This window comes from Ixodes scapularis, unplaced genomic scaffold (genome assembly GCF_016920785.2).
Source record: "Ixodes scapularis isolate PalLabHiFi unplaced genomic scaffold, ASM1692078v2 PGA_scaffold2__306_contigs__length_199485367, whole genome shotgun sequence".
Taxonomy (NCBI): Eukaryota; Metazoa; Arthropoda; class Arachnida; order Ixodida; family Ixodidae; genus Ixodes; species Ixodes scapularis.
The window spans coordinates 70,921,392-70,933,980 of NW_024609857.1; positions in this window are offsets into that span (position 1 = coordinate 70,921,392).

Consider the following 12,589-nt stretch of genomic DNA (forward strand, 5'->3'; position numbering starts at 1 on the left):
TCTAATTCGGTGTTACAGGGAGTTGTAAACGGCTTTCACTTTTTCTATTAACATTTTTATTGGTTTTCGGTTAGGCGTAGATAGAAAGAAAGAGTGGTGGCCTTTCTTTTTAAGCATTGACCTACCTATAGGGCATCCCGTGGATGCATCATAATCAAGGCCTGGCGAAATTTGCATCTCGTCCATCAGAAGACAGGCATAACATTCTTCTGGTTTTATTGACAATGCCTTCTGCTTTTAAGCAGAAAACCTGTCCTCCAGGATTCCTGCAAAGACACGGTATTGATGTGAACTCTAAAGTGAAGAAAGGCATTCTCGACTTTAAAGATTATCATTTACCCGGGCTAAACTTAATGTGCTCTGTCTGCTTCTCAAGGGTTCTTCTTGCTGATAGAAGTACAACATTCTCCTTTGCAATGTCGTATTCTTTGTTCCTACAGGCAACTCCCAAGTGTAGAGCTGTTTGCAAAGATTCTGGAGACCAGGAACTTCCTTGCATTGTGCCCTTTTCCAAAACATGTACCTGGTCTTTAGACGAAACCTGTTTAAGGGATTTGTGGAGCCTGCCTTGTTCTGTCTCAGCTTGATGTCGCCGCTTGCGCTCAAGGTTCAGCTGTCGCTCCAGTTCAATCATTTCCTTAGCCACTAAACAGTTTGTATGTCCTGCCATAGATTGCCACCCTTTAGAAGCTTGCCCTTGACAGCCTACAGCATTACTATACTCTACAAAATAACAGTCCAATGAGCAGTCCAATATGACAAGTATTCAGTTTGTGAAAAAGTAGTAGCAACAAGTTTGTCTGGAGCAACAAAAGATCCAACATTGCCTACAACTAGTGGTGTGGGAATATTTAAAACTTTGAATACTTCACGGATAATGTTGGCTATTCAAATCGATTCAAACCTTTGCTGTTCGAAGTATTCGAGTCCTTCGAATATGTATTGTAAAACTACAAATAATGCAGAACTCCCCGATCAGTCTCAACCCGCAGCCGCATTCCCAAGTTGTTTTTGGATTATGCATGCTAGTTCGAGCAGTACAGTTTCTTTTGGAGCACGAAAACATTCTTTAGCTTTATTTGTTTAATCATGTTTTACCTAACTGACCCTTTATTTTTCCCTGGAAAGTATTTTTTATCACAGATGTATGTATGTGATATGGTTCTTATGGCAATAAACTAGCTTTTCATATGCTTACTGAAAAAGAATTCAAGTTGCGATTTGATCAGCTGCCATTGTTTAATTCACATTAAATTGAACATATTTGTATTCAATTCAATTTGATTTGAAGTTTTTACTATTCGATTCGATTTACTTCGAAAAATTTTGATATTCGCGCACGTCTACCAACAATGTCCTGAAAGGGGTTAGGCTCAACAGTAATGTTTGTCATCTCACCTGCTAACATTGAAGGCAGCTCCGAGGCAGGCTTGGATGGGTGGTCAGGTGCTATCAAGCATGCAAGATAATACGAAATCAAGAAGCTCACAACCACTACTTTAGAACTGTGCCTGCAGGGAAGCTGTAGAATGAACAGCTACTGCATGCATGCCATGGCATGATACAGCAGCATTTGAAGTAAAACTGAAACATCTACAGTGCGTCTCAATCTTAACGCCACCACAGAATTTGCCATTTCTGACAGTCCCTGCGGCGGCCGATTGAACTATCAGATGAACGTTTGTCTTCTTGATTTCTTTAACATCCTGAGAAGGTATCCCGAACTTTGCGGTGACGAATTTACAATAAGTAGCCGACACAATCTCAATGTTTGGGAACTCAATGGTGGCTCTAAGTTTGGGGAGCACTGTACACCCATAAATAAAGATGGTTGATCATTGCTGGCAATGCCGTATAAGGGCTGAGCTTGCCGTAGTACCTGTTTACGTGCACCTCTTTAAAACTGAGCCTGTAGGGAATTGGAAAAATTAACAGTAGCTACATCATGTTATGGCAGACGGAAAGCAGATCTTCATGTGAAACTCGAACAAGCATATACACAAACTAACTATTGCTGGCAATGGTGTCGAAGACTATGCTTGTCATCTCACTTGTAGACGTGGAGGGCAACTCGGAGGCAGGCTTGCATGGGTGGTCAAGTACTATTGAGCCTGCAACATAGCAATAAAAATGAAGAAACTCACGAGCACCTCTCTAAGGCTGAGCCTGCAGAGAAGCTGCAAAATGAACAGTTAGTATATCACGTCATGGCACGGGAAGCCCGATTCAAAGTAAAACTGTAACAAGCACATACATGCACAAACTATTGCTGGCACCGATGTATAAAAGTGCGCCTGTCATCTCACCTGTAGACGTGGAAGGCAGCTCTGAGGCAGACTTGCCTGGGTGGTCGGGTGCTATTGAGCCTGCAGCATAGCAATGAAAAACGAAGGAACCCACAAGCACCTCTTTAAAACTGAGCCCGTAGGAAAGTGGCAAACTTAACAGTACATCATGTTACAACAGACGGAAAGCAGATCTTAATGTTAAACTCAAACAAGCTCATACATGAACAAACTATCACTGGCAATGGTGTAGAACACTATGCTTGTCATCTCACCTGTAGACGTGGAGGGCAGCTCTGAAGCAGACTTGCGTGGGTGGTCGGGTGCTATTCAGCCTGCAACAGATAAAAGAAAATGAAGGAACTCATTAGCACCTTTTTAAAACAGCCTGTAGGGAAGTGCCAAACTTAACAGTAAATACATCATGTTACGGCAGATGGAAAGCCCGATCTTAATGTAAAACTTGAACAAGCACTTTAAGGCCTTCTTTTGTTTTTGATGGTGGCACCTGCTCAACTCCGTGAGGAAAATTCAGCTCCGCTTCACGAGAAACCTTCTAGTCAAATGCCTCTTGATCAGATGACAGCCCGAGAAGGGAACAGCTGCAGCTGCTTTTGGTATTTTTTTCAACGAGGTTGTTGGTGCAGCCTCTCGGTTCGTGAAGCATATCTTCATTTTGGCGGAATGCTGTCTCTCAGACATGGTAAAGAGACACAAGTTTCTTACTGGGAACAGCCAAGGCATCCTCCTTGAACCACTTTGACAGCATAAAAACCCACCGCTTCGTCATTTTTTCCTGAGTTTATAGTGGCATTTATGCAAGCTGAACAAGTGACATTGTTTTTCAGGACTTGACACTGCGAGGTAGCCTGACATGTAAACAAAATTCACTCTCCTCAGTGCTTAAGATCACAAGATCCTCATCTGGCTCAGCTTTCCTCGTGCCTGCCATCATCTCTTGCACCTCTTGAGAAACGGATGATTGCTAGTCTGCCAAGGAGAATGCTCCATCGTTGATGGAGGAACTGCTGTGTGCTGGTGCCTTCAAGTATTGAGACACACTGATGACCTGAATAGCAGCCTTGCACTGGTATGGTGTCATAATAAGATCCTTTCTCCTTACCACCAAGAACAGATTTTGTAACCAGTATTGAGTGAAGTGGCTAGTAAGTACAAATGCATTCTTATACTCATGCAGAAAGGTGTTCTGTAGGGCCAAGATGCTGCTCGTGCTGAGCAGCATGCCTGTCTGCACTGGCTTCCACACACCATCCCCGATTTTCACTCTCTGGAACATGTCGTTGAAGAATTTTAGAAATTCAACAGCCTCATCATGTTTTTGGGGCTTGACCAAGCTGAATGCCATGCCGGGGTGTCTGGTGCACATCAGGTCAAACCATTTTCTGACGGTCCTAAAAAAACCATGTCGTCGACAGTGCCTGGGAACTCATCACATGTTCTTTTCCCAGTTCTTCAATGACACATGCCGTCTTATGACTCAAGTCAACTGTATAGCAGACCTTCATTTTCTCGAAATGATCCTGTGAAAAGTGGGTATCTGTGAGCTGGGGTGCGAGCTTGAACGCTTTTCCTCCTTCGTGGGACATCAGCCCCTTCATGTGCAACAGGCGGACCACATCTCGTAATAGGTTGTACTTATCCACAACATCGTCAGGGAGAGAGAGAGAGAGAGAGCAACTTTAATGGGTCTCCTGCAGTAACCCCTATCATCCCACTCTCTCAGGTGGGTTCTTGGGGCGACGTGGCCGGACGTCTTCTTAGCGGGGAGAGCCGCTCGCGGCGGGCTTCAGCGTACTCGGGTTAACCCTTTCTGCTTCCATCCCGTCCGGTCGCTGCTTCTCGAGTGCCGCTAGGATCTGCTGGACGGCCGTGTGTTGGACGTCGTAGTCTTCGGATCTCTTCGCCTCCTCCATGAGGGGCGGGAGAACGTCTGCACTGTTGTCCGCGTTCGCGCATTCGCAGTCTTCCAGGATGTGGGCCAACGTGGCCCTTTCCTTCCCGCACAGTCTGCATAAGTCTGTTACGTATACCTCCGGCCACAGGTGCTTTGCTAACACTGGGGTTATCACGGAGTTAGTCTGTAACTGGCGGAATACCACCGTCAGGGAAAATATTTTTCTGAATGCGACAAAGGTGATTTCTCAGATTTGTTACGATATATTTAACATCGGTGAGGAAATTAATGACTTTTGAGGGGTTGTCTGGGTGGGACGTACTGCAAGAAACCTGGGAGTACTACTTGCCTGCAATTTAATCATTCCACTTGTCCCTGTTTCCAGCCTCCATGTCACTTGTCACAGCAATCACATCTAATCCTTTCTCTGATCACTGTCTAGCATTGTCTTTGAAGATGCTTGCTCATTCGCTTCTGCTAAATGAAGCAAACCGTAAAGTGGTAAGGCACGACCTGCTTCCACCGGGTGTACACACCTACAATCATGAACACTAAACAGGGATTGGCCAAAAGTATAGCAGGCTCCTTGGAACAAGGTGCTTGGTTTGTTGGAGCAGAATTCTGAGCACAAGATGCTGTTTGACTTTCAGAGATGAGTAGTATGCTTTGGGGGGGGGGGGAGGGGGGGGGGGGGGGGAGCGGGAGATTATGCTTCTCCATTTTCCAATGTCGTTGAGCCACAAATACTCTGAGTACTTGCATCATACTCCAGCTTGTCCTGAAGCTGCATCTCGTCCAACATCAGGATACACTTTCTCTCCTGGGGCTTAAAGGCAGCCATTTTGCATTTCATGAGGCCAAATACTTCACAATGAACTTCAGGCTGAAACTTGATGCCTTGAATGTGACTTCCCAAAGTGTGTTCTGCTGGCAGGGGTTGTCCTTGTGACATATGAAGGGTGTAGCGTATTGGCCCACAGGCAAAGTGCAGCTGCAGTGACTTCTTTATTGTAGCAGATGACCATATGGGCTTCTGCAGTTGGATTTTCTACCCAGAGCACATATCTGGTCTTGTGTAAAAACGGTCTGTAGTCCTTCAACAGTATTCTTTTTCTCGGAGAAGTATATTGTTTTGCTTCTGCTAGTTATTAACTTTCCTCTTGTGCTCTACTACCTCCTGGTTTAGCTCTGCCACCCTCGGCTTCAGCAGAGTCACCTCCTGCAACATATGGATGTGATAGATTATTGTAATTGAATCGTTGGTTGCAGCAGAAACATTGCAACTCAAGTAGCATATATAGTCACACACTACTAAAATGCCTTTTAAGTACTGCCCTACGACACTTCAGTGCACGCTTGGATTTTTACGGCAGGCATGCGTGCATAAAAAGAAAATACGGCTCTAAACATTGTCTTACACATCGTCCACCTGAATGTCAGGCAATTAAAAGGAAGTGCAAGCAGCAGAATTGCCAAACACTCCGCCAACTACGGTAGTGCGTGTTTCTCTCTAACCCTCATAATACATGAACCATGCTCACCACGACATGATCGACACCGCCCCAGGCCATGAAAAGTTGCACCACAGCCTAAAAGTACTTTTCTGTAACTGCATCGGTTGCTATTTATTGCTTTGCGATGTCAGACAGCATGTCATTGTGTAGTTTAAAGAGATAATACTACAACAAAATTTCAGTACCTATTTTTTGGTCTATACGTGTTCAAAGGGGCAATATCACATCGGACACACCAATATCTTGTTAAAGAAGACACGAAAAATAATTTTAAAACAAATTAGGTGATTAGAAAAGAGCACCTGGTGGATGTATGAAGCCTCATTTGTAACACCCGTAAGAACCTTGACAGGTAGTGATGATAACTGCCCTGCCTGGAACTATACACGCTTTGAACCTGATGTCATCCCGACAGCTCTATGGCCAGCATAAGAGAAGGGGGGAGGGAGGAACTCCCCAGTCAATCTTACAAAACTCTGGCAAGTGCTCTCCGACCGCTTGCCAGAGTGGGCCATTTATAACGAGAAATACAGCCATCGGGCTCAAAATACAGATGTGCGATTGTCATTTACGGATATTATGGACCATATTCAGCCTATTTCTGAACACGATAGATATATTTCAGATTTCGTTGAAGTAACCCTTTAAAGTACTAACTAACAATACTATAATGTTGCCTTCAAGCACTTTCGAACGGCAATCTATATACAACAAATTCGAGAACTTCTTGAAACATACATCTGCCATCTGCATGTTTATACAAATTTTAACTCGCTTCTCACTGTCCCACCTGGAGCGTACTGAATGAGTAGGGACTACCATTTTGGAGATGCCACTCGTGCTGCAGATCCTCTTGCGTGCTGTTGGTGAGCTGAAGAAACGTAAATTGGGTGTTAGCTCAATTGAGCGTCTTGCAAGCGTTCAAAATACAATGAATTGCCTGCAGCTACGATTAAAACATTTACTGGAGCCGGGACTGCGGGTAAAGACAGTCAGGAGACGGACGCTTGTGCGTCTTCGATCTCCATTCTGTTGGGTAGCACGGGCTTCGGTAAGCGGGGCAGGTGACCACTATGTACAGCGTGCAGTGGAGCGATAAAGGGTTTGCAATGAAGCTACTGTTTAAACTCCACCATTCAAAACCTTCTAGATAAAGAGCAAGCTTCTTCCGCACTGACCTTCTCTTGTGCAACGCCGTTCACTGCAGACGAAGCTCCTAGCAAGCGTGCATCACCGTTTTGGTGATGGCAGTCGTGCTGCAGATCCTCTAGCGTGCTCTCGGTGAGCTGAAGAAATGTAATAATCGAGTGCTAGCTCGATTGAATGTCTTGCAACCGTCCAGAATACGATGAACTGCCTGCAGCTATGATTAAAACACTTACTGCAGCTGGGACTGTGGGGAAAGTTATCGAGGAGACAAATGCTTGCACGTCTTCCAAATAAAAAAATATTGCGAGCCCCTGTATTATGATACGCTCTTCGCTTAAGCATGCCGATTACACGGTAATCAGAAATGCCCATTTTATTTTAGCTCGATATCTCCTTTTCAATGTTTTGTACAAACTTGCAGTCTCGGGGTTGTCAGCCTGTACTATGCAGTAGCAACATTCACGCTTCTTGTCCTTAGCTGCTGTGGAAGAGGTGGTTGTTATTCTGCAGCAGAATGTGCGGCACGGATGCGCTATAAACTTGTTCAGGCAAACTTGGCGTATCTGTTTAACAATGAATAAAAGTACTTCATTTGTAAAGTGCCCCAGTAGATCAACTTCGTCTCAGGGTGGGGGCATATAAAAAAAGGAAACAAACCAGGCTCCTGTACAATAAATATCTAAATCTTCCATTGATTACGCAAGAATCTTTAAAATAAAATACACGGACAGTACAACAACCACAAATACTTCAAAAAATTTTTTTAAACAGCTTAGATGTAAATGGATGTTATAAAACAATATTACAGCAAAGAAAAAAATTTTAGAGCTATATTTACGGCGCTATACGAATTTGTAGTTGGCCGGCGCCGCAGAAAAGTGGCCCTTATTTATCACGTGACTGGCCCTTATTTATCACGTGGTGCTTGTGCTCTTTCGGAAGCTTTGTATAGAATCTATGAGTAACTTATTCATCTTTGTTTGAAGTTTAACAAAAAACTAAGATTAATAGGTAACTTTTAGAGCCCAAAGGAAACTCCTGAAAAAGCGCAAGCAGACGTGATAGACCTGTGCGCCTGTCAGGCGACGGCGGCGGCGCCCCGAAGCAGACGAACTTGTGCATGGCCTTTGAGATGCCGAAGCGCGCAAACCCTTCGCGCGCGCGCTTCGGGATCTCGGAGGCCATGACTTGTGCGGCGGCGGCGACGGCGTAGTGGAGGAAAGCGTTGAAGCGGCGTTCGCACAACGCTCAACGTGTGGCGGCAGTGCGACTTTGCGGCGGCGGCGACGCAGCGCGGCGGCGCGCGGGCCTACCACGTGATTAGCGGTGTTTTTCGTTCGTTGTAAAATCGTTTTATGACATCCTTTTTCCTTCTAAGCTGTTTAAAAAAAATGTTTCTTTTTTGCGCGTGTCCTTTAAAACATACAAAAATCTCATTCTAAAAAGACAGTATAAAAATAGTGCTTAATATTAGCAGAAAACAAGATCTTCGCGGTATGTACAAGCTTCCAAAACTTAGAGATCAGCCATGGGTGCCGATTTCTGTGGCACAATTATATACAAGCAATGAGGTGTTCTACATGTCTTTTGACCTGTCAAGAAGTGGTTCTGTGGTGAAGTTGCATAACAGTGTACAAACTTTCCAGGTGGGTTTAGAAAGTGGGACATTAAATTGCAAAACACAAACTTTAGGATTCAAAACGTCTTGACCTGTCCAATACCCTTTCCGCATGCACTCAAACTCTAGCAATGCTTCTTGATTTCATCTTGGTTTCACAGGACAGTTGGGCTTCTCCATTCAGAAAAGATGGTATGTTCAAGTCCACAACCATTTACTGGAGCTCTTCCTCAATTAGAAAATCCTTGTCAGCCATGACCGAATCTCAAGATTCCAGAAGCCTGTAGATACCACTGTTCTGTGTCAGTGCCTTGTCCACCATCCTTCCTGGTGCAAGGTCACGCACAAAACTTACAACCTAATAGCCCCTTCGCTGTGTTTCAATCGTACGCCGAGTACGTATCACTCTGCTTGCGGAAGTCATCTGGTGCTTGAATGTACAGCTCTGTACAGTCTAGGACGTGTGGTTGGGTACAGTTCTTCAAACACCGCAGGCATGAAGTCATCTACACCCACCGGGAAGGCCAGATAGGGGTGCGCTCCAGGTACTCGGCCAAGAACTATACCCAAACTGTGCATACTCTGCTAACAGTGCTGATGCCTACTTGGTAACGGTAGGCTCGATCCTGCTCAAGCAGACCAAGTCCTGATCGAGTCAAAGCCCGTGTAAATCCTAAATTTATCGCTGTCTGACGTTATCTCTGCGGCAAACAACACATTTTCCTCTTTGGAAGCCTTCTTCACCTCTTCCGCTAGCTTGGTTTCGAGATGCGAGATGTAGATCTTGTGCTTCTTGCTTCCCACTCGAAGCACTTGAAGCTTTTCTTGTTTAACACTTCTCTTCGTGGCCAACATCTCCTGAAGCTTTACAGTTTTAATCCTCTGCTCCTCAATGACTTCATCGAGAGTGTTAATCCTTTTGCGAGCAAATCGCTCCTCCACTGAGATGAAGATTATGCACGAGTCAACAGCTGCAACCACCAGCAAGCACTTTTGTGAAGGAGGAACTCCGCTGCATTTTCAATATTGAGAAAGCACTGTAGCCCTCTTTAGTGTCGTCCAAGAAGACCACACGTCGAATATTACGGTCAAAGTCCGTCTAAATCTATATAAAAAAGCCAGCAAACCTTGGTACGAGCCATGTCGCCAAAAAGTCTAAACTCTAGCGGATGACGGAGGTGCAGTCAACACAAAGTTGGCGCAGTTAATATTGAGCCAATACCTTAGAGTCATGCCCGCATGATGCCTACGTCAGAGTCATGTCCATGTTTATTTTTTTTTATATGACAAGCTGTCAATAGTTCATGGGGGGAACTTTTCTCTCGGTGGCAGTGTCTGTGCCGTCGCCTCCAAAACAATCATGGTTCTCCTCCTTGCGGAACACAGATGGCGCGAGGTGTCCGCCGATGGAGTACAGCGTATACGGCGCTGTTCTGCACACGGCCAACTCTATTACTTCTGACCACTCTACTGGGAGTGCGCCTACAAGCAGTGTTGCCATCTTTTTTTGCACGCGCGAGCCGCTACATTGAGACCAGGAAGTCACTAAACAGTCGCTAGATTCGCCAAGAAGTCGCTAAAATATTCGCTGAATTCCAAAAGCTTATTGAACCCTTTTAATGTAAGTGAACCTCAAATAATCATGTTGAATTAACCTGAGACTGGGGTAGAGACGAAACATCAAAACATAGAAGGGACAGAAAATTGACGGGACGACGTCTCAATTACCCAGGACTGTTAATATTCACCAGCTCGCCTGCACCCTTAAGTTTCTTTCTCAAATAATCATATCTCAGGTATTTTGAGAGGTTAAACTTACACTGAAAAAACCCAGGACGGTTTTTATTTGTAATGTTTTATTTAGGAAATGACGAGGCGGTAAGTACGAAAGTATGAATAAGAAACAGGTACTTGTTGATTTTAACACAAAAATAATTACTGCTATGTCTTCGAGAGCAGTTTAACAGAACAGTCTAGAAGAATAAGAGTTCTTCCTTGATGGTGACTGCACTCAAGTCACCTAAATCTGCCGATGTTGACGATTTGTTGCCAGGTTTGTAGGCTTCAGCTGTGCCAATTTGCCGAACAACTTCTGGAAGTTCGTAGTCGAAACATGTCTTTGCGTTCCTTTTGAGGCCAGCTCCTATAGTCAGGATGGCATTTGCCATCGCGGGAAGCATCCTGTTGCGGAGCTTCGTCTTCAAAAGGTTCAGTTCGCAGAAGGATCGCTCAATCTCTGCGTTGGAATATGGCATTACTATCATTGCCAATGCGAACTTCGCTAAAGCTCCAAACGGGTTCCATTTTCTGGCATTTTGGTAGGTGTTTACCTCACACCAAAAAGCTTCAGTGCTGTCCATCTTCAACCATGTCGCGCACGTGATAGCTCTCCACTGGCTCTCTATTTCCTGGATGTCGGGACCTTCCACGCCCATCGCTTCAAGCAGTGGAATCGGCAAGGGCTTCAGCACAGATAGTGCCTTTTCCACTGACAGCTGTGCTACCTTGCTCAGCAATTTTATGTTGTCAGAAAGCCTTTGGCATATCTGCTGGACAAGACACACACAAAACGTCACGCACCAATGGCAAAGTGCATTTTCATCCTGAGCTGAAAGTCCTTTCTTCTTCCTGGTTTTCGAAGAGGTAGCCAAGGTAAGGCTGGGGATTCAAATGATGCTCCAGATTTGTTGTTAGCACGTTGACCCAAGCGCTTGGAAGGACGACTTTTTGTATCAACGATGGTGTCAAGGGAGCCTAGGCAAGAAATGTCCTGCATGGCTCGGACCAGGAAACCAGCGATAAGCTTGGCCTAGTGTGTTGGCTTGCAGTCCTGGTTGAGGTGTCTCTGAAACAGGCAAAACAAAGAAACATTGCATTACGGTAACCCTGAGAAAAATAAAGAACATATTACTAAACCTTAAAAAAGGCTTAAACTTTTTTTTCGCTTTAGCGATTAGAACTGCAAGCAGATGGTTACTTTGGAGCATCTCTGCAGCATGAGTGTAAGGTCACAAAATGTCATCGAGGCTAACAGGACTTGATATTGTGGGGTCAGCTGTTGACAGAAGCTTCTTTAGGTCCCCCATCATCGCAACTGTACGGCTCATGTTTCTATTTTTGGATGAATACAGAAGCCGAGTCTTGAGGATCTTCTGGAGTGAAGACAAGGCGGCACGGGCATCTGCCTGATCATTTTTACCGTTCAGTTGCCGCGCTGTGGAGAACAATGCCTCTACATCATCGCTGGTGTATCGTGATATTATATGTCAGGACGAAGTGGAATCCAACGTCTAGCAGGTGCATTGTTCAAGTGACAGTGGAAGCAGTGATGATGCACAGAGCCTTGTAAATTTCCTCCGAGAGAAATACAACCTTTGCACGGGCATTCTCCTTTCAAACCAAGAAGTAATCCAGGAAATCATTCTCCAGCCAGGACAGCCTGCAATAAAATAAACATACAATATCTCAATTGTTGAAAAAAAAAACAAGTAAAATGAGTATAAGCACAGTATTCACCTCTCGTCATTAGCATCATAAAATGGCGTCCTCATGGGATCCTTGTAGCAGATGTGAAAGGTTCTGCTGCGGATGTTGTTAAGGCTAAACCACTTTTAAACTAGCTCCGTAAGTTCGATGATAGGGAGACAGTCCTCAAAGCCAAAGGTGCCAAACTGTGTTCCATACCTCTGGAGGTACCTGAGCAATGAGGTCATCTACAAAAGAATATGGGTTGTAACAGAAAATCAAGGACCCAATTTCCAAATGATATACTGCTAAATACTTAGGTTCTGCGTACCCGAGGGGACACAACGTCCAGGGCCCTTTTCACATCTTATTTTTTTTTTAAGTTGGAAGGGAAGGCATGTTTTCGAGACAGTCCTCTCACGAAAGTGAAGGTGCCTGCAAAATTTTTTTCCTATATCTCATAATGTGCACTTCCTCACAGAAAGACTAAAGGGCCATCGCACATAATTTTTTCCACCCTTTTTTGCAGCGGAGCTGGTAAGGGCTAGGTTCCCCTGGATCATGTCCGGTACCAAGCACCATGTCGACACAAACCTTTGGACAGCTACCGCCATCTATAAGCAACGGCGGCAAGCACTCATTG